At 42.2% G+C, this 27,749-nt stretch overlaps 1 protein-coding gene across 9 annotated transcripts in view; it reads left to right on the forward strand.

The window, feature by feature from the left end:
- The first annotated feature begins 2,495 nt into the window (after positions 1-2,495).
- Positions 2,496-27,749, forward strand: part of LOC140365444 (band 4.1-like protein 1) — an 86,078-nt gene continuing 60,824 nt past the window's right edge. For all 9 annotated transcript variants that reach the window (XM_072451868.1, XM_072451869.1, XM_072451873.1 and 6 more), the window contains exon 1: positions 2,496-2,679. The gene's annotated coding sequence lies outside the window, so the exon portion shown is untranslated. The remainder of the gene's footprint in view (positions 2,680-27,749) is intronic.

Here is a 27,749-nt window from a genome sequence, read left to right on the forward strand (position 1 = left end):
ACAAAAGGCTCAGAAAGTGGAGTCAGAATATGGAGTCATTATTCAACTCCAAAGGTGTGATACATGTGTGGAGCAAATACCAAACAAATAAAGATAAGATATTTTGGATAGTTCTTTTAAAACAGTTAATCTCCAATTCAAGGGGTTTCAAGCATAAGGATTGCCACATGATCTGAACAATATGGCATGGCAACGGTCCTTTGTTCAGATGAAAATATGATTTATTTTGAATGGGGAAAGGTCCTCACTAATTAATTTGCCTGAATACTGTACTGTAACTGTACTGATTAGGCCCTTTCCCATCTGAGATTGGGACATCACCAAATGTCCTATTGATTACTTGGTATTTTGATAAGCAATATCTAAAAGGTAAATTCACAAATGTTGAATCTGATCATTTATTTTATCAGCTTGCTACATAACAACATAAATCTGTATTTGAACAATTCATTTCAGCTAACCTGCTCTTTTAAATATTATTGGCTTATAGAATGTTGTAATTTCATCTAAAACCCAGCAACTCTCAAAGGAGAAATAGCTGCCAACAAAATAGGTTGGCTTTGACCCCATCTACCTCATCACATTGTCTTTAGGCAAAACACATGTTATGTATCATTGTTATTTGAGAGATGCCGTTGGCGTGGTTCACCTCTTATAAAAAATAAGTTTTTGCTTTTTAGTTTATATTTCTCCACATTAGAGGCTAGATTCTCTATTAAATTACCTATTTTCCATGCTAGAACACACAAAGTTATGCACCCAGCTGCAGCATTTCAGAATTAGTTTGTGATTCTGGTTTAGATATCCACTCTGATCAAAATATTACTATAATTCTGTCATATTTACATCATTTGAAAGTGCCCATTGCAGCAGACAGCGAGTCATGAACCCACAGTGTGTTATAGGTCATTAATTTCAACAAACCTCACAGAAAATCAATTGGATAGACCCTGTTAATCAGACATTATGGGGATCTGATGCCATTAGGCAACTTTAACACCACTTAACCCTGTTTGGGTCAGAGAGAGTGAGTCGGGGTCCAGTACATCTGGTTTGAATTAATTCATCATTCATCAAACTCAATATAACTGTGGTGTAATTGAGTGCATGTTTGAGGCATAGTACTTTTTAATATTTTTTATGAAGTATCACATCATCATTCAAACCGTGCAGCTATATTGTAAATACATTTTTTTTCCAACGTCCAACAAACAAGAAGCTGAAACCCATGCTACCTCCAAACCAGAGATGAGGACTTACAAGTGCTCACTTAAAGGCGGTATGGACGATTTTTCGGCGATTTGAGAACGGAGGCGGAAGTGCGCATGCGCACTCCCCGTGCGGACCATACAACACACACGTGCGTTTGTTTATTAGCGCAACGGATCGCATCGCATCGCTCGTCTCCCGTAGATTTCTGTCCACTTCTGCGTCAGCTCGAACTGTCTTTCTCCGTCTTCATTTTGCCCCGTACACTGAGGGAACTATATTATGATAGATCCATGCGCTTAGGCACGCGGAAACGTAAGGACGAGCCTGACGCGGCTGCAGGTGAGCGGTAGGTGCGTTTTATGATTGATACGTGGCAGGACAAATGATTTATCCACGCCACGAGGAAATATGATTAAAAAAATTGCTGAAAAAAATCGTCCATTCCACCTTTAAGCATGAGCCAGACTTGAGTCACTACTTTTATGAGTTAGGATTTTTTTAAATGAAAAAACAGGGACTTGTCCCTCCCCACTTTGTATTCAGAAAAAGAAGAATTTACAAAAATCCCTTAGATTGCAAAAAATATGAGTTGGATTCAGTGATTTGGTATGATGACTCATGATGAAAACTCAATGCAGAGGACTTGGACCTGAACTTGTGAGACAGTGATGTAGGAGATTTAATTTTGAGAAGAGAGTGAGGTTTGATACTCCTTTATTTTTCTTTCTTCATTATCTTACTGGTTTATTAGAAGGATAATATTATTTATCACAGTCACAGTCGTTAGTTTGACCACGTTAATGCATTCGTTAGACTTCTCTTTATTGTTTTGTGTGTGGTTGCACTTGTACCTCCCTAGAAGGCACTTACCTGGGGCCCGGGACTCTGTAGAAACACCACTGCAAACACCTCTATCCCATTTAGCATTAACAAACATGACGAAATCCAGTCGTTGCATCGCCCTGACGACACAGTGAGCAATAACTCCTCTGATGTTATATTACATTGTGGCTTAATGAAGCCGCTTGTTGCGTGTGGGCCGCTCACACCGTGCGCGCGCGGCACCGGAGACAATGCGCATTATGTCACACTGTTGGCATTCTCCCCGCGCGCGCATTCACAGCGTGGATTTGCTGACAGAAAAACTCTTTACGCATTGGACACACACCGGGCTCGCAGAGACCGGGTGACGAGCGGGCGACTTGTGTTCCTCCCTTTTTTTTGTTGCTGCCCTGCATCTGACAGCGTCCCGTCCCGTCCCGTCCGTCCCCCCCCACCCCCCACCCTCGCGCGCGCTCTCTCTCCCTCCTCCTCGCGCTCTCTCGTTGGGGCTTTTCACCGGCAAAACACCGACGCACCGCCTCCGCCTCATACTGTATCCAGCGAACGAAAGCGGGACTGTAGGAGGACTGGCCTCCCGGTGCGCCCCGTTCATGATTCTCCCCTGGATGTCCTTCTGGCAGCAGGGTACGTTCAAATATTCATGTTCCTATTTCTTATTCTGCCCTATCCACTTCCTCCGCGTCGCCGGCGGTGCGCGTTGAGGATTTGTTGAATGCGCTGCGAGACGGGCAGTATAGTCGCGTCGGATGATGATGTCGTTGGTGCGCCGTCTTTGTTTCTGCGAAGCCTGCTGCGGTGAAAATGCACTGGACGAAGGCGCTGCCGCGCTCCTGACAGCGCCGATCTGGTCATGTGAGAAGGCAGAAGCAGAAGCAAGGGCACGCTGTATACACGTCGTTTGATGTGCCCTCGCGCGCTGGTAGATTGCGGGCCAATTGTGAAAAGCGAGTTGTGCGTTCTAGTTCTGGTTGTGTGCGTGATGGAAGTTGCGCCCACATTTTTTTGCCCATTTCAGTTGAGCTGTCACGTCAAAACTGGATTTGCTATTGTCTACAGTTCATTCCGAGCACACCCATTTCTAATTATGCCAACCCAGGCCTGGTCAGAATGTGCGCAAAAGCCGCTCATACTGTGCGCTAAAGCCGCTCATATTGTGCGCTAAAGCCGCTCATATTGTGCACAAAAGCCGCTCATATTGTGCACAAAAGCCGCTCATATTGTGCACAAAAGCCGCTCATACTGTGCACAAAAGCCGCTCATACTGTGCGCTAAAGCCGCTCATATTGTGCGCTAAAGCCGCTCATATTGTGCACAAAAGCCGCTCATATTGTGCACAAAAGCCGCTCATATTGTGCACAAAAGCCGCTCATATTGTGCACAAAAGCCGCTCATATTGTGCACAAAAGCCGCTCATATTGTGCACAAAAGCCGCTCATATTGTGCACAAAAGCCGCTCATATTGTGCACAAAAGCCGCTCATATTGCCGACAGAGATCCGCTGCTTGACGTAGCCTAAGCAAACAGTGAAGTGTTTGCATTGTGACACAGGCCTGCATCATACATCATGTGTGAAGTCTTCACGTTATTGCACTGAGGCGTCTGCAGCTGGAGAACTTGCTCAGACATGTTGCTTTTGGAATCATCATCTCTCAACTTTGGACCATGAGGATGTTGAGTGACGGCGTGTGTGCTACTGGAGTATGGCTCTGGTCAGCACCGCACACTTTCAGCCATGATATCAAACGTGATGATATCAGAAGTGGCACATATAGCAGCCCAGAGACTGTGGGTCAAGAGGTCAGTAAGAATTTCTGTCAAACTCTGGATTACACCCATTATGCAGATTTTATCCTTCAATTTAACAGCAATTTGAATTTAGGGCTGGGCAATACAAAAATGTTCTAATCCTGTGGCAATCTGCTATTTTGATGATATCGCCGTGATGATGTCACCATTTCTGTTCAAACACAGTCACTTTCCACCCACTCTTGAGTGAGTGACACAGTGACTGTGGATTTACCCAATCCCAGTGAAGTGGGAACAGAACAAATGTTTGGAATTACTTCTTCACGGTGGATAGAAAGATACTTACAGCACGAATCGAGATAAAATTGTAACCGCAGATTAAAATAAAAGCTCTACTGATAATCATTAAGGTGTGCGCAGACGTTCAGTGTTGTTGAAAGGCATGGCACCTGTTTGCACCTGATACGTTGAAGTGCCTTTGGAGCCTGAGTCACAGTTGAGATACAAGTTCAGTAACAAGACGAGTACAAACAAAGGAAGTTGGTTTTTCTACTTTGTCTTCATATTTTTGTCTGTTTGAAGCAGGAACTTAGCAGCAGAGAAGTCCTATAGTCGCCATTCAAGTTTGAAATCTGATACAGTTGACAATTGAAATGAATGAACATATACATAAAGTTAAAGACGATATGGCAAAAAAAAACAAAAAACATTTTATTATGATTCATTTACGCTTAAAATATTTAGCAATTTTTCTATTGCCTTTTAGAGGTAAATGAAGCTGCTTCTTCTGAACGTTCACACTTCACGGTGACGGGGGTGGGAAAACCAACAACAACAATTAAATAGAGAAACAGTGAATCACAATTTGACAATATCACCAAAATATAGCAGATCAAGGTTGAAATCCCATTTAAAATTGTATCACCACACTGCCCAGACCTCTCCGTGTATAAGATAATTTACTTTCAATCACATGCTTATTTTCTAAGGATAAGCCCCTTTTTTAATTCATAAACCCCTTCTCTATGTCTGACTCCAGCTCAGGCATGTGCGATGTCTCCACTTTGTTGTTTATGATCACTAAAAAGCGGCTGCATGTGTTTGCATGTACGTTCAGACTCTTCAGGGTGTTGCTGGGACTCCATATCTCCACCCAGCATGCTACCTGCGGCCATTTGCAATTCAAACCAGCTCATACGGGAGTCTGAAGCCTTTGCCACTCTCCTCTGTGTCCCTTTGGATCCAATCATTCCACACACTTACCTTTGCCATCAACTTCGCTGCTGGAAATCTGAGCGCGAGTACTGTATGGAGAATACACATTTGGTGGCCATCTCACCCCACGTCATTGTTTATTGTGAAAATGCTGCATAATAGGATGAGGTCACGGCGCTCTCTGAATAGATGATCACTCAACAGGTTGTGTGCTGTGTGCGGTGCAGTTGGCTGTCATTGTCATAGGCTATGAATCCACTCGTTTACTTTGTTGGAAAGTTTGAATAGTGTATTTTTGCATAGTTGGTACAAATACTGCTTTTTAGGGCTGTAGACATTTAGACGTTAAGTTGACTGAGCGCTTTTGCCACTTTTATTTGACTAATTGAAGCACAGATCATGTCTTTAGTCCACCAAGAATTTCTTTAGTCGACCACATTTCTAGTATGGATCAAAGAATTAAAAACATTTAGCCAGTTATGTATGTATTTGATGGCGTTCTGATATAATTACTTAAGCGTTGATGTCATTGATAGTATTCTATGCCATTACCACAAGGTCCAGGCTGTATGCTCACTCACTATTGGATACATAATGGAATAAAGAACTCAAAAGCTGTTTTTCCACAGTTAAGGTTCTTTGTCAGGATTACCCGTACTCAGATGAAAGATAAGCCTATTCCAGGGCGTTCCAGGTTAAGAGAGAGAAATTAAGTTACTCTAGATCAAGCCTGCGACACTGCTTTGAGCTAAATGCAATAATGTTTGGATATTCAAAGTGCAAGACAAACAACACACTCAAGCTCAGACATAAACACAATTCACTTGAGAATGAATCACCTGAGACATCTTCATTATCAAATGCATTTAGTTGTTTGTTTGAAGGATATTTCTATTTCAGGCAACGGCTTGAGTAATAAGTAATGGTTATCTATTTCTGTTTTTATGCAGAACTTATTGAAGGACACAAATAAACACATTCATCTCCCAAAGTTGTCAGTGGGATCTGAAACTTCTTTTTAGGTACAGCCTTCAATAAGTGTATCATTTGTGCTGCCTTTAACTGGCTAAGCAGACTTTTATGTCATAATCAATTGTTACAATTGTTCACCTTATTCCAGGAGTTTGTCTTTATGCCACAATCTGATGTAATCCTCTTTACAGTTGTATTAGTCAACGCAGAGCTGCCGACCTCGAGAGAAGTAAGTTCTGCACAGACTAAAAAGCTGTTTTCAGGCCGCCCAGGAAATCACTGCAGTGTTGACTTGTGCGTCACCTGAACATTGGTTATTTGACACAAATCAATCTACTTTGATTTGTGTAAAATACTTTCGGCTTCAAGACTTTTCCCACTTAGTGAAAAGAGTAACAGTTCGACCGTAAATGCCATTGAAACAGAAGTTCCCACTGAAGTGGTAAAAGGAGGTAAAAATGGGCGGGGCAGAATAAGGTGAATAACATGAGCCACATTCAGTATTAATCAAATCAAATCAATTTATTTTTGTAATTGTTGTCAACTTTCATTCATATATTTCAAAGAACCTGTGTGTTTGTCGCAGCATCATGAGTAAAAATAAATAAAAAATATAGCCGCAAGCGGCAATGATCGGCCCTCGCCACGCCGCCGCCACACCGCCGCCACGCCGCAAGAGGAGGGGGCGCTAACGCGCCCCAATTGTCCTTTTATTACGCCTACTGCTGAATCTGTGACGCTGTCACATCTTCTCCCCTTTGTTTTACCATCAAAAAGCTATTTTATTTTGAATTCTTGGCAAAATGTGCAGCTTTGCCGCACAGACACCGTGACTCTTTGAATGAAAATGTGGATAACTTTTGATGGTCCTGAAGATGAGTCTCACCAAATTTCAGGTTAATAGGGCTGACGCCCTGGGAGGAGTTTGTGAAAGTCTAAAGTGTAAACATGTTCTGGCGATTTCCCCATTGGAATAACATGAAAGGTTTCGGTCATCGTTACGGCAACGCCATAACAATTATGACATGGGTCTCATTGACTTTTTTGATGGGGATGCTAAAATTGAGTTGTGTGTCAAATTTCATATAATTTCGCAAAACTAAACATTTAACCTCCATATAAAATCTGTAGGGGGCGCTGTGGCGCCAAATGAATTTATTTCACTTCAAGTAGGTTTAGGGCAAAGAGTTTAACAACTGATTCTAATTTGACGCAATTCGGACTTTATCTGCGCAAACGGCCGAAATTTTAAATATGGGAGATTTCTGAAATTCTAGCTACAGTTTGCGGCTTCGCCGCACCGAGACCGTGAGAGGTATCAATGTAATTTGGATAACTTTTGATGTCCCACTCCTCAGTAGCATTTTCACCAAATTTCAGCTTTTTAGGGCCAACGCCCTGGGAGGAGTTCGTAAAAGTACGACGTTTGGAAAAACTCCGAAGTCATGTATAGCCATTTTTGAAGCAATATGGCCGACATTTGGTTGGGCAGACGGCGTTGCCGTAATAATATTTTTTACTTCTCTTGTCACCATCTACCTCTGCGCCAAATTTCATGATTCTACGATCAGATTTTTTTTGGGTCATTTCCCATCTCTCAATGCATTTTTGGTACATTTGGGGGCGCTGACGCGCCAATTTTTTTTATTTTAGAAAAGGGAAATAGCCAGAATGTAGAGAGGCACGATTTTTAGAGGTGTGAACATTTTTGTGACTTTTCGTCAATGTTCACTGGGTGCAAAATAGGGGGGTTGGTCCCGAGAAGAAGAAGAAGAAGAAGAAAGAAATATAGCCGCAAGCGGCAATGATCGGCCCTCGCCACGCCGCCGCCACGCCGCCGCCACGCCGCCGCCACGCCGCCGCCACGCCGCCACCACGCCGCAAGAGGAGGGGGCGCTAACGCGCCCCAATTGTCCTTTTATTACGCCTACTGCTGAATCTGTGACGCTGTCACATCTTCTCCCCTTTGTTTTACCATCAAAAAGCAATTTTATTTTGAATTCTTGGCACAGACACCGTGACTCTTTGAATAAAAATGTGGATAACTTTTGATGGTCCACACCTGAAGATGAGTCTCCCCAAATTTCACGTTAATAGGGCTGACGCCCTGGGAGGAGTTGGTGAAAGTATTTATAAGTGTAAGCATGTTCTGGTGATTTCCCCATTGGAATAACATGGGAGGTTTCGATCATCGCTACGGCAAAGCCATAACAATTATGACATGGGTCTCATTTACTTTTTTGATGGGGATGCTAAAATTAAGTTGTGTGTCAAATTTCAGATAATTTCGCAAAACTAAACATTTAACCTCCATATAAAATCTATAGGGGGCGCTGTCGCGCCAAATTAATTAATTTCACTTCAAGTAGGTTTAGGGCAAAGAGTTTAACAACTGATTCTAATTTGATGCAATTCGGACTTTATCTGCGCAAACGGCAGAAATTTTAAATATGGGAGATTTCTGAAATTTTAGTTACAGTTTGCGGCTTCGCCGCACAGAGACCGTGAGAGGTATCAATGTAATTTGGATAACTTTTGATGTCCCACTCCTCAGTAGCATTTTCACCAAATTTCAGCTTTTTAGGGGCAACGCCCTGGGAGGAGTTCGTAAAAGTACGACGTTTGGAAAAACTCCGAAGTCATGTTTAGCCATTTTTGAAGCAATATGGCCGACATTTGGTTCGGGGGACGGCGTTGCCGTAATAATATTTTTTACTTCTCTTGTCACCATCTACCTCTGCGCCAAATTTCATGATTCTACGATCAGATTTTTTTTGGGTCATTTCCCATCTCTCAATGCATTTTTGGTACATTTGGTGGCGCTGACGCGCCAATTTTTTTTATTTTAGAAAAGGGAAATAGCCAGAATGTAGAGAGGCACGATTTTTAGAGGTGTGCAAATTTTTGTGACTTTTCGTCAATGTTCACTGGGTGAAAAATAGGGGGGTTGGTCCCGAGAAGAAGAAAGAAAGAAAGAAAGAAAGAATAATATTCCGATGCGAAAACAATGTTTCCCATTTTTCAAATATCATAAACTATACATTTTCGGAAAGCGCTCGCGCTTTCCTACCTCATGGTGTGGGTCCCTGGTCACTGACGGGTACTTTCGATAATTTTGAGTGGGCTCCGCCCACTTTGTGTTTTTGGCCCTCTATACAGTAATAATGTTCAATTTTTGCATTACATGCGTATATGCACGGAACATGCAAGAGATGGGGAACGTATTCGTGAGCTACTTAGCGCAAATGAGTGCTTTATATGGGGATGACGACCGCGAAGCGGTCGTCATCCCAATGTAAAGTGCTCGTTTAGTGCGAACTTTTGCACGGGCTTCGCCCGTTTACAACGGTAATGTTCCATTTTCCTACAACTAATTAGTATGCACGGGGCGTGCATGAGTGGAGGAGTGCGTTAGTGAGTGTTTGGAAGTGGGCGAGCGCTTCGCGCTCGATTTCGTGCGCACTACGTGCGCACTTTCGCAGCCGTGCTTCGCACGGCCTTACGAGATTAATAGGCCTCTCGCCAGCTTGTGGCGCTCGGGCCTAATAATATTCCGATGCGAAAACAATGTTTCCCATTTTTCAAATATCATAAACTATACATTTTCGGAAAGCGCTCGCGCTTTCCTACCTCATGGTGTGGGTCCCTGGTCACTGACGGGTACTTTCGTAAATTTTGAGTGGGCTCCGCCCACTTTGTGTTTTTGGCCCTCTATACAGTAATAATGTTCAAATTTGCATTACATGCTTATATGCACGGAACATGCAAGAGATGGGGAACGTATTCGTGAGCTACTTAGCGCAAATGAGTGCTTTATATGGGGATGACGACCGCTTCGCGGTCGTCATCTCAATGTAAAGTGCTCGTTTAGTGCGCACTTTTGAACGGGCTTCGCCCGTTTACAACGGTAATGTTCCATTTTCCTACTACTAATTAGTATGCACGGGGCGTGCATGAGTGAAGGAGTGCGTTAGTGAGTGTTTGGAAGTGGGCGAGCGCTTCGCGCTCGATTTCGTGCGCACTACGTGCGCACTTTCGCAGCCGTGCTTCGCACGGCCTTACGAGATTAATAGGCCTCTCGCCAGCTTGTGGCGCTCGGGCCTAACAAGTTGCCTGTGTAATATTGTTTCAAATGAAGGCTTGTGTTTCATACTGAAGAGCACTCAGGAAAAGATTTGTGCCAACTTTCCACGCTGTAATTTGTTTACACAGTCGCTCCCTGATACTTAAGGCCTCTGTGGTGGCGCCCTCATCGATTAGCAGCTCGTGTATCTATACAGTAGTACCACAGTGCACTACAGCACGGTCAACTTAACCCTAGAACCACGTCATGGCGTGGGCAGCACTTCTTCTGGTTTGAGCCTAGTTCAGTTTTGATGAAGTCTTGATTTGGTTCCAGAGCTGGGTTATCGATAGACCGACATCGAGTCATGTGAAGTAGTCTATTATTTGAGAGGGTGTTTTGAATCGAAAGGTCCACAGTCGATCCTCTGTCAGTAAAAAACATGTGGTTTCGAGCAGAGGTCAGACTTTGGAGGAAGAAATTTGAGCTATTGTTTGTGTTAATTTCAAAAATCAAGATCGATCAATATGAGAAAAAAATCAAAAAAAAATCCGCCATATTGCCCTGCCCTATTTGGTCCTGTTCTAATTCAGGTTTAGTTCTCCTATAGACCAGTTTTAGTCCTGCTCTGGTCTAGATTTGTTCCTAGTTTAGTCCCAATTTTGATTGTCATCTGAGCCTGACTCTGAGAAAAAAACAAATCTAAAACCCTCAAAGATTTTTAAATACATGTAAAAGTATGCATGAACTATTAGAATTGAATTGTTGTTATCAATATTCAATACTCATTTGTAGTATCCATAGTACCCAGTACCCAAGTAGAGAAAAATTGCGACCTTTCCTGGATTTTTTTAGAATGATCTTGAACATTATCAGACCTAGTATAAGACCCAGATTTAAAGAAGAAAGTACAAATATCTTGTGTTGAATGTCTAAAGTCTATTGTCTAAAACCTTTTTAAATTATCATTGTGGTATCAAAATCGCAATCGAGTTTATTCCTTAGTATCGTTGAAAGTTGAGTTTGAAATTTTTGTATTGGGAAAACAGTACAAGACGACTGGCCAACTCAGAATTGATTGTTTCAAATAGTTTCAAATAGTTATAATGGATATTCTTACATACTTGATGGTTAGGGATTAGGATAAACGATTTAGTGTGTTTTGTGTGTTTTGTGTCTCATGTTTGTGAATTCTGTCCTCACCTTTATAGTGTTGATCGGTCATTCTGTGTTGCCAATCCAGAAGCGCTATGACTACACTGTTTTTTTCCCCTGGCTTTATTTTTAGCTTTGTTTTTTACTCAATAATGGCTGCTGTGAGGCGATTTACTGCCTTCTTCACGTTGCATCAGTCTGCGGGAGCGAGGGCGAGTACAGGAGCCTATTACATGGCATGAGACACTTTATTTCACCGGTCTGTTTGCCACCTTCAGTCAGCCAGCTCTTCACACATGATTTGGCACTTTAGATTGCCCTTCTGAAGAGGCAAGAGGCACTGTAAAACACACAACTATATTTTCTATAGGATTTATAAAGAAAGTGAATGACATTTCTATATTATAGTAAAGTTTATTTCCATTAGGCCGAACATGCACCAGCATTTGAGTGAAGTCATGCCAACAATACAATGGTGAAAGTGATGGACCCACCTTATTCCCAGTTTATTGTAAAAGTCAGTTGACAAGTAAAAGCTCCTCCATTTGACTTACTCACTCTGTGATTGACACAAAAAAGCTACAGTAAATCTTAATTTTCTACATAGAACTATGCCCTCCGATAGTGTACACATTTGAACACTGAACGCCCACGCAGCACAATAATTACAGTGAGCAATTATACTCGACACAACTTTATATTGTGTCACCAATACGTTAACAAATGTTGTGACAGTAAAATCCTGTTACTAATATTTTGCTTTTATTTTATAATATTTCAGTTTTACGATCCAACCTCCATTCCAGGTTTGACCTTGTGCGTCAGATTGTCTTTTTGAACATGAGTAAAAATTATTAGTCTTAAAATATCACCATATGTTTACACAAATTATGTAATATCCCAGATATATACATTCTGTTATAATTTGTATGGATTTTAGATGTTGGTATCTGCAAATATCAGTTATAAATACTATATTTTCCGAATTGTAAGTCGCACTTTTTTACATAGTTTTGTCTGGGGTGCAATTTATACTCCGGAGTGACTTATAATCCAGAAAATACAGTACATTAGATATAATTACTTGCTGCTGTGGCTGATTTTTGGCATCGGATCCCAAACTCCATATGGGCCCATCACTGCCAATGGCCACAACAGATTTTCTTACGCCAAAGTTTCCTTCTTTTCTTCTTTATATCTTTTTTAGAGCTTGTCATATTGGTTTCCTTATTCAATTTTTTCCCTCTTCCCTCTTTTGCATGCTACATCAACATCCACTGGCCTGCTCCCCTCTGTGAACAAATCCCTGCCTCTCGAGGATGAGGCTCCTCATGCTGCTGTCTTTGATGTAGTGATACCAGAACGCAGCTCATCAAGCTCTTTGCATTTCACACAAGCCCGACTGGTTCATTTGAAAAAACAGTTGTCACTTCTTTCCAGCTGTTTATTCACGCTGTGCAAGGAATATGGTTATTTTGTTCCCTTGCATCGGATGAGTGAGCACCATTGCGTTTCAAAAAAAGAGGTCATGTCTTGCTCAGAAGACGAATTAAAGATGAATGAATAGTTTGACATTGCGGCTTTGCGATGACTGTTTTTATTATTATTTTTAATCATATATGCAATTCATGTACACTGATAACAAAAAGTAAGGTAATTATGTAAGCTAACCAACAGAGCATTTACATTTTCCTTTTAAAGCAGGTTTAATATAAAGCCTTTTTGAGCATTCTTTGAACACTTTTCTGTTGATAACTTTGTTTTATAATTGAAGAAAATCCACTGTGGTTTTCTTCCTATTCCTTTTTTTCCACGCCAATTAAATTCTCACACTTTCTCACTAAGCAACATAAACCCAAGTCTGTGCTTATTTTTACATTGAACTTTCAGTACTTTAACCAATTGGGAGCCACAAAGCAGACTTGATATACAGTGAATGACTTGTACATGATTAAGCCCCATGTTGTGGTAACGGTCAAGTAGTTCAGGTTCAACTGAAATCCCATGTCTCCTGGTAACTGGTTAAAATGCAGCAGCCTGTGTGAGGTTAAAAAGACCTGCCCCTTCTCAAAAGGAAATCACTGACCTTTGCATTGTACTTGACTCTAATCAGCCACTGGGCTGCAGCTGGATTTAGTCGGCCTTTGGAGAATCCACCTCAGTGAATGCTGTGGTGAAAAGGTTGTATTGTATATTCACACCCCTGTAACATTATTAACCTCTCTCACAATGGGATTTCTTTAGAAGTTTACATATTACATTAAATTGTCAATTACAAAATTATAGTGCTAAATGTGTGTGGAGCATAATGCTAATTTTAACTACACAAACAATTAGGACATTTGTGGAGGATAAGCAATTAAGAGAAGACTGGAATATGATCTGCTTAACTAAAACAAGAATCTGTAGAGGTCTAAACTACAGAGTTAACATAATTTTTCATAAAAAAGAGATTTTGACATTTGACTTATCTTTATTTGTTGCCTTAGCGATTTATTATTGTGCAATTTGATTGCTTTTTGTATCTACATTATATCAACTTTCACAGACAGTTGCTCTGCTACAAATGCAGTTACAGTTCTTTCACACATAGATATACAGTGGCTAAGCACTGTATAGAATAAACTTTCCTTGCCTATAAGCCACTGTGGCTTATAGGCAAGGAAAGTTTATTTTCAGAGCACAATTCGTACACAAGGCAAGTCAAAGTGCTTCACACAACAGGAAAATTGCATTACAATCATGACATGACATGACAGAAATCACAAAACAGTTTAAAACATCCAAAAGAAGAGCTGTTTAGTCCTGACTCTGGGCACCAGCAGGAGGCCGGTCCCTGAGGTCTTCAGAGTCCGAGATGGTTCATATGGCACTAACATGTCCGAGATGTACTTTGGTGCTAGGCCATGGAGAGACTTGAGAACCGAGGCTTTGCCCGTGACAATGTTCAGGCGGATGTCATTTGTCACCTTGCAGGGACAAGGAAGCTGCTCAGAGTTGATGCTAAGTTGAATGGAGCCAAATACTGGGCAATCTATAGTATAAAACCTGCTGGCGTCTGCAAGACTTGAGACTGGGGCGGAAATTCACTTTCAGCAGGGCAACGACCATAAACATAAAGCCAGAGCTACAATGGATTGGTTTAAAACAAAACATATTCATGTGTTAGAATGGCCCAATCAAAGTCTTAAATCTAATTGAGAATATGTGTTAACATCTGAAATCTACGGTTCACAAACACTCCCCAAATCAAATCTGAGTGAGCTTGAGCTGTTTAGCATAGACAAAAAAGTCAGTCTGTAGGTGAGTAAACTGGTAGAGATGTTACGTGAGAGAAGTACAGACATTTCATCGCTTGTGTTGTATTGATATGTAAGTTTGGAGCTGACATTACAGAGATACTGTGTCAGTAAGCACAGGCCCTTGTATCATAAAGAGATATGAATGAGACATACTCTGGAACACATCTGTAAGTGGACTCAGCAATGCAACATAAGAGGCAGTCTAAATTTAAAAAAATAATTCCCCAACAGATAAAAAAAATAATAGAATCTTAATTTTAAAACAATTTGAGGGGCATGTCATTTTCACAGTATTTCTGTTTTTGTTTCCTCAAAGTTCAAAGCATTGGGTGAATTAACTGTTTAATTAACTGATTTGTCTCATACGTACAAATACTAGATATATGTGTTTTCTTGACTTACGTCTGCAGTCTGTGGAGAATCAGCTGACTCCATCAGTTTGCTCCTGGACTGGTCCGACAGGTTGGGAGGCAGATCCAGGCACAACCCCGCTCCACGTTTACTCTGCTTTCTTCTGATCTCTAAATGCACATGAGCCGTGTTTGTTCTGTGGGCTTTGTACACACTGGTCCGATAAAGCAGCCATTTGGAGAATTAACTGTCCTCTTAACTGCACACACAAGCCAGTCTGGACTGTGTAACTAATGCATGCAAGCTGTGGACAAATTCATCTGCCAAGTTGAGAATATGACGTGTAAATCCATCGTGTGTGACATGGCTGTGCAAATGAGAGGTGGTGCATGTTAACGTCAAATGAGATGAATTAGAATATTGTTATAAATTCAAAATATTTTAGGGCTTGACAGGTTGATGCTCTATTATTGCGTTGGACTTAAAGCTGGTGCAACCAACTTTTTTCATTAAGCACATTTTTGGTTTTCCACCAAAGAGTATTATGTAAAAGCAGCATGTGACAAAATAAGACCACTGCACGTTGACTACAGCTAAAAGTACTGCATTTTATTTCTTGTCAACCTAGAAGTGAAGGCCCAAAGATGCATTCTGATTGGCTGTGCTTGGGCGGATCACTCCAGTTTCACTTTGCATCTGAAAAAAGCTGTTCTAAAACTGTACTTGTCTTAAAACAAATACATGTGAAAGGGTTTGTGGGAGCTTGGAACTAGTTAAACTTTAATACTTAATTACTTTTGGTTTTGCTGTGTGAAAATCAAGTACCTCCCTAAGACTGTGTGGAATTCTAAAATTTTTAGACTTAATATTGTGAAAAACACATTCATTGTCAGAAGTGCTCTCTTTTTTTATCATTTCAAAAAATGTGGTAATCCTATAATTACAGCACTAATTGTGTTAGAACTTCTAGGTCTAGGATTATAGGAAGACATTGATCAGGCTAGTGCTACTCAGCGTTATATTTTATATTTACAGTTGTTATAAATTTGTGATAAGAGGCAGATTGTATGGCTGTTTTGCCACTAGGGCATAAAGTCAGAAATAGACACACTTACTTACTTACATACTTTAGTCATGATGTTTACTCCTCTAATCAGCTAAATTGCATTCTTAAACTGTGTGTGTATCTTTACTATTACCCAACAATATGTCATTTCCTGTTTATCCATTGTACACCAGTTCAACAATAAGTTCAACTTATAGTGAAAATGCTTATTGTTTATTCCTGATCAAATCACAGAAGTTTTGTGTGCAGTGGGCTGGACAGGGCAGTGTGTGGCTGGATCTTTTTTGTATGCCATTCCAGTCTGCTCGTTGGCACCAGAAGCTCCTTAGAAGCCAACTCTTCGGAAACCACCCATTCTTCTGGCATCGTATTCGGTGACTGTGCCATTTTCATTGTCGTATTCTGATGGTTTCCGCTGTCCATCCGAAAGCCGGCCACTGTACACTGATTCCTCTGTCATGCGTCGATGTATTTCCGTTTTGTCTGCTGGCAGCGATAATGAGAGGCCTTTATAATTCATGCCATGATTGATAACAGTTTGCTTGCTGCAGTCTCACTTAGAGCACAGCCAAGTGCACACAGCCCTGCCAAGCACGCCACTCCACAGGCTAGGACGCTCGGTGTTGCCTTTCAACTGCCATTTAGCTGAGCACACTTTGTCTTTAGAGTATCCAAAATCTGAGTGTTTTTCCATCCTCTTTTGTGCCTTTCGTTATTCCCCCTGAAGTAAAAAGCAATAAGCTTCTCATTCAGCATCTTCCCGAAACTGCCACGCTGACATGAAAGGACAGAGAAAGCCTGTAGCGCGCTTCCAGGTCTCGCACTTTCCTAATGAAGACATGCATGAGCTGGACTAGTGCCCACTGCTCAGTTTGTTGCCTGTCTACACTCTGGCTCTCAGACACTGAAGACTGTATTTACTAATTACTTGTTCACAAAATTACATTTACATTACGTTTGCAAGCGCTGTGCAATTAATACAATTTCATTTCATTGAGACCAAATCGTTTCAAATCCTTAATGAACAGCTAGGGTCTTTTTAATCTAGAGGTCTACAGTCATTCCTCTGTCAGTGAAAGCGTGTTTTTTTGAGCAGAGTTCACACTTTCAAGACCTTGTCTGTTAAATGGCACTGATTAAGTCTGAACTAAATGTAGAGTCACACTATGCAGAAAGTGGCTTACATAAGAACATTTGATGTAAAAATGTGCAACATGAATATAATTTGCTATGGCAACTCTTCATGCACCTGCCAAAAATGGAGCAGCAACTATGTACTACTACTTTATTATAATCTTTTGCAAACACACACTGCTTGATTAGTACACTGGATCCCTTGTATGCTCGGATAAAAAAGTATTGAAAGGAGTGGCAATGGTGAAAGGCTTTTACTTTGTTAAAGGTGCCATAACATGCTTTTTTCACGTTTGGTAGTCTATCCTAAGTGTATAATTGATAATAATAAGGGTTGTGCAACACCCTTAACATAATAGTTAAGAAATATCACCCAGACCTTGGACCCCCTCACCAACCCGGTGAGGGGGGAAGGCGGCAGGCGGGAGGGGGTGGGGGGTGGAGAGGGGGGAGGGGAGGGTGAGGGGGGATGATGACGCGTGCCTGTGGTTATGACGCGGTCTTGCATCCACCGCCCGTTAGTTTGGAGATTCGAGGAAAGGAGATAGTCTGTACTATAGCTAAAAACTGCGGGAATCAATCAAAAAAAAACTCTGGGTACATATATGAAGCACAAATAGCAATGTAAGAAGGTTAAAAGCTCTGAAAAGTCGATTTTGCATGTTATGGGACCTTTAAACACCAGAGGCATATTTTGTATTTAAAGAAGGGTGGTTAGGTTGATTGTATTTTCTACCTTCATTGTGATGCCGTGAGATAAAATGTGTAAAGACAGGCGGGTTTGCAATGCAAACAACAATGCATATTAATTGCCTTATTTTCTGGTAAGTGCCATAATGTTCTCTTTATAAGCACATTTCATTTGCTGAGCTTCACAGGGAGAGAGGATTCACTCTGGGCTATTGCTGGTGGTTTGATATTGAAAAAGTGGTGTTTGTCCACTTTTGCAGTCCTTTATTTATTATTTAGGTTTAGATATTTGAAACGTAATCCTATATCCAATGCAACATTGCTATGGTGATGGTGATAGTCCATTGAATTTCGTCCTCATTCACTACAATGGTATTTTGGTGATTTTAACCTATTCCAGTATTTGTCTTTAATATATCAGGAGGCTTAACATTGGGACCCAAATATACTGTGATGATGTCAAATTTAACTATCCCACATATATTTTGGAGGCATTTGGATTATATTCTATTGTTTTCCATCAGATATTATTTATACCACTATATTTTAAGCAGGTTTTTGTCACATTCCACTAGTTGCTATGGTTTCACTGAAAAGCCCATGTTTAAATGGTAGAGGAGGAAGAGAAGAGCTGTCTCCAGAGTAGAAAAAATCTGAACAAATGGATCTATTTTTTACCCGATTTAAAGTTGTGTTGCGCAGCATGACTTTCTTATTTTTGGCCCGTAGGCTTTATAAGACAGGATAGTGTTAAGACATGCAGCAAATTGTCAGAACCACAGAGTCATGGGACTTGAAATCTGCGCTGCGGCTGGCTGCACAAAGCCTGGCATATGTGCACCCGCCTTAACCACGAAACCACTGAATGGCACCAGGCAAAAAAAGCCCCTCAGAGTTAGTACTTTTGTGATAAGGCAACCAAACTTATTCTGTTGTCGAGCTAAGAAAGAGTCTGAAAAATAGTCTATGAATAATGTAAGTCCAGATTTCTTCCAGTTATTGTGACTCTATTGTGTATTTCTAAACAGTGTGGGAAGCAGTTTCTGTGTGAAATAGGACTGCACTTTCCAGCAGGAGAGATGTGGGAGGAGAACATCAGCCGGCCCTGCATGGCTAAAACTGTATATTTTTGTATACTTCTTGGCAACAGGCGCAATTGCATTTTAAAGCACAGTGCCAAGATGAATTAGAAATACATATTATAGACATGGTGTGAACTGAACACACACAGATTCCCCATGTTTGACTCTGGCACCAGCAGGAGGCCGGTCCATGTTTAGTCCTGACTCTGGCACCAGCAGGAGGCCGGTCCATGTTTAGTCCTGACTCTGGCACCAGCAGGAGGCCGGTCCCTGTTTAGTCCTGACTCTGGCACCAGCAGGAGGCCGGTCCCTGTTTAGTCCTGACTCTGGCACCAGCAGGAGGTTGGCCCATGTTTAGTCCTGACTCTGACACCAGCAGGAGGCCGGTCCATGTTTAGTCCTGACTCTGACACCAGCAGGAGGCCGGTCCATGTTTAGTCCTGACTCTGGCACCAGCAGGAGGCCGGTCCATGTTTAGTCCTGACTCTGGCACCAGCAGGAGGCCGGTCCATGTTTAGTCCTGACTCTGGCACCAGCAGGAGCCTGGTTTAGTGAATTGTTTTAGGATGGTTGATCTATATCAGAACTATAGGGCTATTAGAACTCTGATCTCATTATTTTGACTCGGTGCTATTTTGATGATATTGCCTAAAGAATGAGACTCGGTAATTATCTCTTTAATGCAGGTCTAGGCTCAAAAAGAAGACACTTTTTCCCACTTCTCCCATTGGTCAGTCTCTGTTATGCCCTGAGTAAGTTACAGGTCGAGTGAACTATCAAGAGCAGGAGACGACTTGCGTTTGCTCTTTCGGGCAATACAAGTATGAAAAACGTGATGAAATAGAAAGTTCCATAATATTGTTTTTTTTTGGCATATCACCCACTCCTGATCAGAATTAGTTTAACACCATGGTTTTGTTACTTTTTGTGACTGAAAAGTTTGTTTACTTTTTAATTATAATTACCCTGTTTAAATTAGTTTTGAGTATCAAGCCTTATCCTTGTTATTGAAATATTTGTGTATTTGTGCTGCTCGGTGGTCGAGTGGTTAAGGCACATATGCCATGTGAATCCTATGTCATGTCTCCCCTTCTCTCTCATCCCCATTTAACTCTAAGCTGCCCTGTCTAATAAAGTCTATGGGCTGAAATATCCTTTAAAAACATAAATATTTCAGTACGGTATTTGAAATCGTTACTGTTGTGACAACAATAAACTGGGCTGCAGCTTAAGTCAGTTGTACTTAACTTCAGTTTTAGTGAAATATATCTTAATATTGCAGTGATAAAGATGGATTCCTTGACTTTTTACATCCAAATTAGATGAGGAGATCCAGAATAACAGCTCTTGTGACTGGATTATGTTTTATGTTCATATAATGTTCATATAATCTTGTTATACCCGTTTAACCTCAGATATTGCCAGATGATCTGACTGTTGCTGTGTGACTCACTGAGCTGGGGTGTGCACATGTCCTGCTCTCTCCAGCACTCACAGCTCCACCAGTGCCTCAGCCCTGCTAATAAGAATGCACACTGCCACGTTTGCACGGGGGGCTATTTAAGCGGTGAATTTGGCAAAGCAGCAGCTCATTGAGCAATCAGTGTTGCCTGAGCTCAATTTGTCTCAGAGGTCAGCACACTTCGACAAAGGGCAAATGAGACGGCTGGGTTCAGCAGGATGACACTGCACTTTGCAAATTCAAACTGTGTTACAGACAGCTGTCATATTTACGGCTGGATGTTTAGTCCTGGATTGGGGGGATATATTTTCTGACATGATATATTCCAATGTTACTGTGATGATGGTATTCAAAGCCCTGCATTTTCTGTAACAGTTTAAATGAATAATTATTTTAAAACCTATTTTTGATATTTTATGTTGATTTGAAATGTTGACTTTCAGAAGCAGGAGATTTTCTGTGCCGAGTGCAAAGTGCATTCATTTTCTCCGCTGATGCTTGTTGCATATGTACTGTATAAGGAAACCCTATTGCCCACATGCAAATGGTGTTATCCTGCTCTCGTTGAGTGTATCCAACACAATTATAGCAGTAGCAAAACTCCTTTTGAAATGAACAGTGTCAGAGTCAGGAAGTAGCGTCCATAGCTCCGGTTTAATGTCTTTCATGTCTTTCATGTCAGTAAAACTGTAAAACAGAAAATAAGTACCTTAGCATGAGGTAAAACAGGAAACACAGTGAGGCAGACACCACCATGCAAATTGACAGTCATCGACAAATTTAACATTTCTGACAATCATCTAGTACCAATAACGCATGTAAATGATTCATTATCAAGCGTAGAAACTGAACTTACAGACAGTGATGTCAAAGGCATGAACAATATGATGGATGGCAGTGGATAAGCTATGTTACATGTGTTTGCAATGAGCGAAAACAAAATGGCCGACTTCCGGTGTAAACTTCCGGTCTCAAACTAAGCCTTCAAAATAAAAGACGGAGAAAAGCACTAAAACCAATCTTTAGCAAAACAATTACACAGAACGTAATAAGGGCAAAACACTCCCCGGCTGGTATCTGTATAGATGCCATATAATAAACCAACTAAACATTCAGTCCTTTGATTTTAGAAGAAGAACGACCTCTGTTATGGGCCGAAGGAACGTCTTCGCTAATCCATTTTTTGCTGTCTTGAGCCCGATCTTGCAGACTTTCCCATCACGTCCAGGAAAGGTTTTGGTAACAAGAGCCATGGGCCAGTCGCTACGAGATGCCTGAATGTCTTTTAGCAGGACAACATCACCTTTTTCAATGTTAGGACTTGACTCTTGCCATTTGTGACGAACTTGTGGAGATATTCACGTTTCCAACGACTCCAGAACTGGTCCGCTAATCTTTGTACTTGGCGCCACTGTTGCTTGTACTGGTCCTTTTCAGTGAACTTCCCAGGTGGAGGTAGAACACTCTGCTTGCGAGTGAGAAGCATAGCTGGGGTGAGTATCTGAGGGACTTCTGGATCAGAAGAAACGGAAACAAGGGGTCTAGAGTTGATAATAGAAGTCACTTCCGCCATGAGGGTGCACAGGACTTCATGGGACAAACTTGAAGCGTGTGTACGCATTAACATTGAATCCAAAATCCTCCTTGCTACTCCAATCATGCGTTCCCATGCGCCGCCCATGTGTGAAGAGTGAGGTGGATTGAAGTGCCATGAGCAGCCTTGACTGTTGGTATATTTATGAACTTCTGACTCCACCAGTACTTTATTGAACTCCAAGTCTTTGCAAGCGCCCACAAAGTTGGTTCCACAGTCCGAGTGTAGTTGTTCAGAGGGGCCACGGATAGCAAAGAATCTTCTCAAAGAGTTTATGAAGGAAGAAGTGTCCATGGACTCTATAACCTCTATGTGTACTGCACGGGTACTCAAGCATGTAAAGAGAACGGCCCAGCGCTTATTCTGTGCCACACCACCTCTTGTGCGCCTGGCAGTCACGAACCAAGGACCAAAGTCCACACCAGTGTACGTGAAAGGGGGTGAAGAGTTCAGCCGCTCTTGAGGGAGGTCTGACATTTTTTGGTTCTCTTTTTTCCCACAAAGTTTTCGACAAGCAACACATCTATGAAGAATGCTGCTTATTTGTCTTTTGCCGCCAATAAGCCAAATGCCAGCAGCTCGTATGGCACCTTCCGTAAAGGTTCGACCTTGATGTTCAACCTGCTCGTGGTAGTGTCTTATGAGCAATGTAGACACATGGTGTTTGCTTGGCAAAATGACAGGATGCTTTTCTTGATCACTGAGATCTGATTGCTTCAGCCTGCCTCCAATCCTCAACAACCCATCAGGGGAAATGACGGGATTCAACTTTGACAAAGAGCTTTTCTTGTTTATGTTAGCTCCTTTTGAGAGGACATTGAGTTCTTCAGGAAAGCACGCTCTTTGTACAGTGCAAAGTATCACTGTTTTTGCTTTGGACAAATCGTCGACAGTGTGAGGTTTTTGACACTGGTGCCATCCTTTACAGCCAGTGGTGTCTTTGTTTGCAGACTTGAAAGAATGTGTCACATGAATGAGGGTTGCAACTGCTCTTTGTAGGGACTTCCAGGAAGAGAATCTTTCAAATCTCTCAGGAATGAGTGGCGTCTCACTGTGGCTGGTTATGCAGCTTGTCACCTGTGGTCTGATGTCCACATCCGAGTCGGGCTCGACCAGCTCGAAGGTTTGTTGCGGGTCACTTACTGGTTGTGGCTTGTATAAGAATGCTGGGCCTGTGAACCAGTTAGTTTTGGTGAGGAGAGAGGCTTGGACAGATCTAGATGCGTGGTTGGCCGGGTTATGCTCCGTGGGCATGTACCGCCACTGCTTTGGCTCCGTGGACTGCCGAATCCTCTGGACCCTGTTGTGGACATACACATAGAAACGTTTAGACTGGTTATGTATATATCCCAACACCACTTTACTGTCGCAATAGTAGGTGACTGCATCCAGAGAGAGGTCTATCTCTTCAATGATGCGTTCTGCCATTTCCACGGCCAGCACTGCTACGCAGAGTTCCAGTCTGGGTATGGTGGGCTCGTTTGCGGGAGCAAGTCTGGCTTTCCCTAAGATGAAACCCACATGAACTTTGCCATCTTCATCTGTGGTTTTGAAATATGCCACCGCACCAATAGCTTTTGTAGAGGCGTCGGAGAAGATTAATATTTCTTTTTGCTTGGCTTTGGATGGAGAGGTGGCGGTGTAAGCACGAGGAATGTGGAGATGTTGGAGTTCCTGTAGCGAATTTCTCCATGTTTGCCACACATTGTGTTTGTCTTGAGGAAGTGGGGCATCCCATTCAGTTCCGTCAATTGTCAGTTCTCTTAATAGAGATTTTCCTTGAATGGTTATAGGGGCAACAAACCCAAGTGGGTCGAAAAGACTGTTTATGGTGGAGAGGACTCCTCGACGTGTAAATGGTTTGTCGCTGATGGAGACTTGAAAGGTAAAAGTATCCACTTTGACTTCCCAGCTCAAACCAAGGCTTCGCTGTGCAGAGACTGTTTCTCCATCTAGGTAGAGGTCTTTGACATCTTTGGCGTGATCTCCCGTGGGAAACGCTTGTAAAACTTCAATGCTGTTTGACGTGATCTTGTGAAGTCTCAAGTTTGACTCTGAGAGGGAAGCTTGGGTTTTCTGCAACAGATTGATAGCTTCTTGCTCAGTGGGTGTAGAGACAAGTCCGTCGTCTACGTAGAACTCACGCTCCACAAAGTGCTTGGTGTCCGTCCCGTACTGCTGTTCTCCGTTCTGTGCAGCTCTCCTGAGGCAGTATGTGGCCACTGCAGGAGAGGGACTGTTGCCAAATACATGGACCCTCATCCTATACTCGACAATGTCTTTGCTGGGGTCGTTACCTCGGTACCAGAGGAAACGTAAGTAGTCTCTGTGGTCTTCTCTTACAACGAAACAATGAAACATCTGTTCGATGTCTGCCATGACAGCTACTCTTTCTCTTCTGAAATGAATGAGGACTCCCAAAAGGCTGTTGTTTAAGTCCGGTCCAGTGAGCAGCACGTTGTTGAGGGAGATACCATTGCATTGCGCGCTGGAGTCAAATACAACTCTAATTTGTTCAGGTTTTCTGGGGTGATAGACTCCGAACAATGGCAAGTACCAGCACTCGCTTCCTTCTGGCAGTGGAGGTGCTGGCTCGGCGTGGTTGTTGTCGAATACCTTTTGCATGAAGGCAACAAACTGTTCTTTCATCTTTGGCTTACGCTCTAGCGTGCGTTGTAGTGAAGAGAGACGCATCACGGCTTGGTCTCGGTTGTTAGGCAATGGCGGTCTGGGAGACTTGAAAGGGAGAGGAGCGACCCAACTGTTGGACTCGTCCTGAAAAACTTGTTCATCCCTTACTTTGAGAAACTGTCCGTCTTCTATGGAAAAGGCACGTTTGTAATCATTGACAGTTCTTGCGAAGACGGTGAGGCCAAGAGTGTCACTGTCCATTGTAGTGTTACAACCGTGTGAGAGCCCATTGGCTAGACTGGGGCTGATTGCTTGTTTGAGATGGACATGGCTCATGCATGGCCGGAAAAGAGTGGGTCTACCATCTTCCAGTATATTTGTTTTATAGTTGTGGACTGTAGGCTTATGGACCTTTCCCAAACACACGTCACCAACTAATACCCATCCAAGATCAAGTCTCTGTGCAAAGGGTGTGTCCCCGGGGCAGTTAATCTGCTGTCTCACCTTGTGGGCACGGAGAACGTCACGGCCAAGTAGAAGAAGGATCTGGGCGTCATTGTCTAGGACTGGTATTTCTTTGGCAAGATCCTTGAGATGAGGGTGGTGGAGAGCAGCCTCAGGTGTGGGTATTTCCTCACGATTGTCTGGTAAGTCATCACATTCGATTAGTTCTGGAAGTGAAAGACTAATGCCACCTTTAACTGCTTCAATCTGGAACCCAGTAGCTCTTCTACCAGAGGTCGTAGTGAGACCAGCACACGTTTTTAGGGTGTAAGGGTGCGTGTCCACTTTGATCTTGAACACATCGAAAAACTGTGACCTGGTTAGACATTTGTTGCTCTGATCATCGAGCATTGCATACATTTTCAGGGCCTCTTGTGGATGCTCTTTTTGGTAAACTTTGACGAGACAGATCTTTGAGCATGATTTTGACTTGAGATGGTCACCACAGACCTTAGTGCAAAAGGGGCTGACAACAGGAGTTGCTACAGAATCCTCCTTGTCTTGCTCCCCGCCGTTATCATGTGAGGGATTTGAGCCTTCAGTTGCCCATTTAGGTGGACCGGGATGAAGAGCTGTTATGTGACTTTTGCTGTCGCATTCATCACAATTCAGTGTAACTTTGCAGTCGCGGGCAAGATGAGAAGACGATGAGCAACATCTGAAACAGATACCTTGTTCCTTTAAGTAAGCTTTCCTTCCTTTGAGAGGCTTTAATCTGAAGCCACGGCACTTTTTTAAGGGGTGGGGCTTATTATGGATAGGGCACTGCTTGGTTACATCACATTTTGATGCTGCTTCGTTTGGATTTGTGTCATTAGTGACCTTGGTCTTATGTGCTGAGATTGTAGTTCTGGGATTTGTATGCTTTGGAATTGTGCGTTCTGTTTGAATGTTGTTTCCTGAATGTGAAAAGCTGGGATCGTTTCTTGTTTTAGCTTGGTAGCAGATGAAAGAGGTGAAATAGGAGAATGGGGGTAACTGACCTGATAAGCCTCTTTGTACCTTGATCCCTGAGCGAGCCACTTTTCTTGCAGGTTGTATGGCAACTTTTCCACAATAGGTTTTATGCCACGGGCAGTGTCCAAGTATGCCAAGCCTGACAAGTACCCGTCTTCTTTAGCAGAGAGAGTCGTTCCCTTAAAAGATCTCCCAGTTCTCTCAACTTGTGATTGTCCTTATTTGAGATTTTTGGAAAGTTGTCAAGGTTTTTGAAAAGTGCTCGGCCGATTCTTTCCCAAGCCATTTTGAGAGCAAATCTAATTGTTCACTTGCTGTTAGATCCAAGTCTCTGATTGTGTTAGAGAAGGAGGACTTCCATGCTCTGTATGTTTCTGGACGGTCGTCAAAGTGTGAAAGGCCTGTGCTGATGAGCTCTTTGCGTGCCAGGTACTTCGCCATGTCCATTATAACCGAAGACTCTGGAAGAGTTGTTTGAGAAGTGTCAGCATACTTTTGGAAGTTTAACTTGGGCTTAAACTTGTTGTGCTCTGATTCTTCCCTCATTTGAAAAGGACCTTGAGTGTTTAGCGGGACATTAGAGTGAGAAGTGTATGGTATCTGGGGAGCAGGAGTTGAAACTAGCCTCTGTTGAGTTTGTGGCGGAACAGGCCAGGAGTCCTTCAGCACGTACGGTGTTGGAGGTTTGCGGTGAGGCTCAATAGACTGCTCTGACGGGTCTGAAAGGTAGACAAATTCAGTGGGCTTGTCAAGACGAGCATTTTGATCTTTTATGTAGTCGCTGACACGTTCTTGTGTGTTTTGAACAGGAACAGGGAAACTCTTCTGCTGCAGGCTTCCTCGTCCTCTAGCTCTGCTGCTGCTTCCAATACTTGTGCCTGGGCGTCAGCAGCTGCAGCCTCTCTTTCATAATTTAGAGCTTCAAGGTTGGCTTTGAGTTTAGCCTTTTCAACTTTCATACTTTTCTCTCTCTCTGCGAATACTACACATGCACGGGCTGCTTCTGCTATGGCTCTCGCTTTTGCTGCTGCAGCGCTTACAGATGATCTGCCAGAGCTGGAGCTTTTGTGGCTTCTAATTGATCCATCTTGGAAAGACTTTGTTTTAGTGTCTTTGGGCCTAGTATCTTGGGTAGGTTCTTTGGTGCCCCCTTGATGTGCTTCATCCATGCTGCCGTATTGTTGTAAGCCAGCGTAATGTCTTTTTACTATCCTGCTCTTGTTGTGTGTATCTAACACAATTATAGCAGTAGCCAAACTCCTTTTGAAATTAACAGTGTCAGAGTCAGGAAGTAGCGTCCATAGCTCCGGTTTAATGTCTTTCCAAAACAGAGTAAAACTGTAAAACAGAAAATAAGTACCTTAGCATGAGGTAAAACAGGACACAGCACTTCAATTTCACTAATATCTTATAGCTCTGTGTGTGCTTTTTAATTTTAATTTTTTTAATTTCTCAAGGCAATGGCCAATCTCAGTTATAAACCAATCGTAAATATGAAATTCTTAGTTTTCCTCTTGTCAATGTCAAATGAGCAGTGTTACTGTGGGTTTTCTAGAGGTGAATCCTTCCACACATGTGTCTCCTGTTTACTTTAGGACCTTGTATAATCTTGTCTAGAGTATGAGCATATTTTGTATCTAGTCTCTACCACAATTTACATTGTTTTTTTTTGTCAGTATAAACTATTTGCCAGTTATTGTGTTGCAAATTTGATGTTCATCATTATCTCCTTTGATTCATTGTTAAAAGCCATATTTTATCATTCATAAT

This window comes from Eucyclogobius newberryi, unplaced genomic scaffold (assembly GCF_026437365.1).
Source record: "Eucyclogobius newberryi isolate DKJ021-1_F unplaced genomic scaffold, fEucNew1.0.hap1 SCAF_19, whole genome shotgun sequence".
Lineage (NCBI taxonomy): Eukaryota > Metazoa > Chordata > Actinopteri > Gobiiformes > Gobiidae > Eucyclogobius > Eucyclogobius newberryi.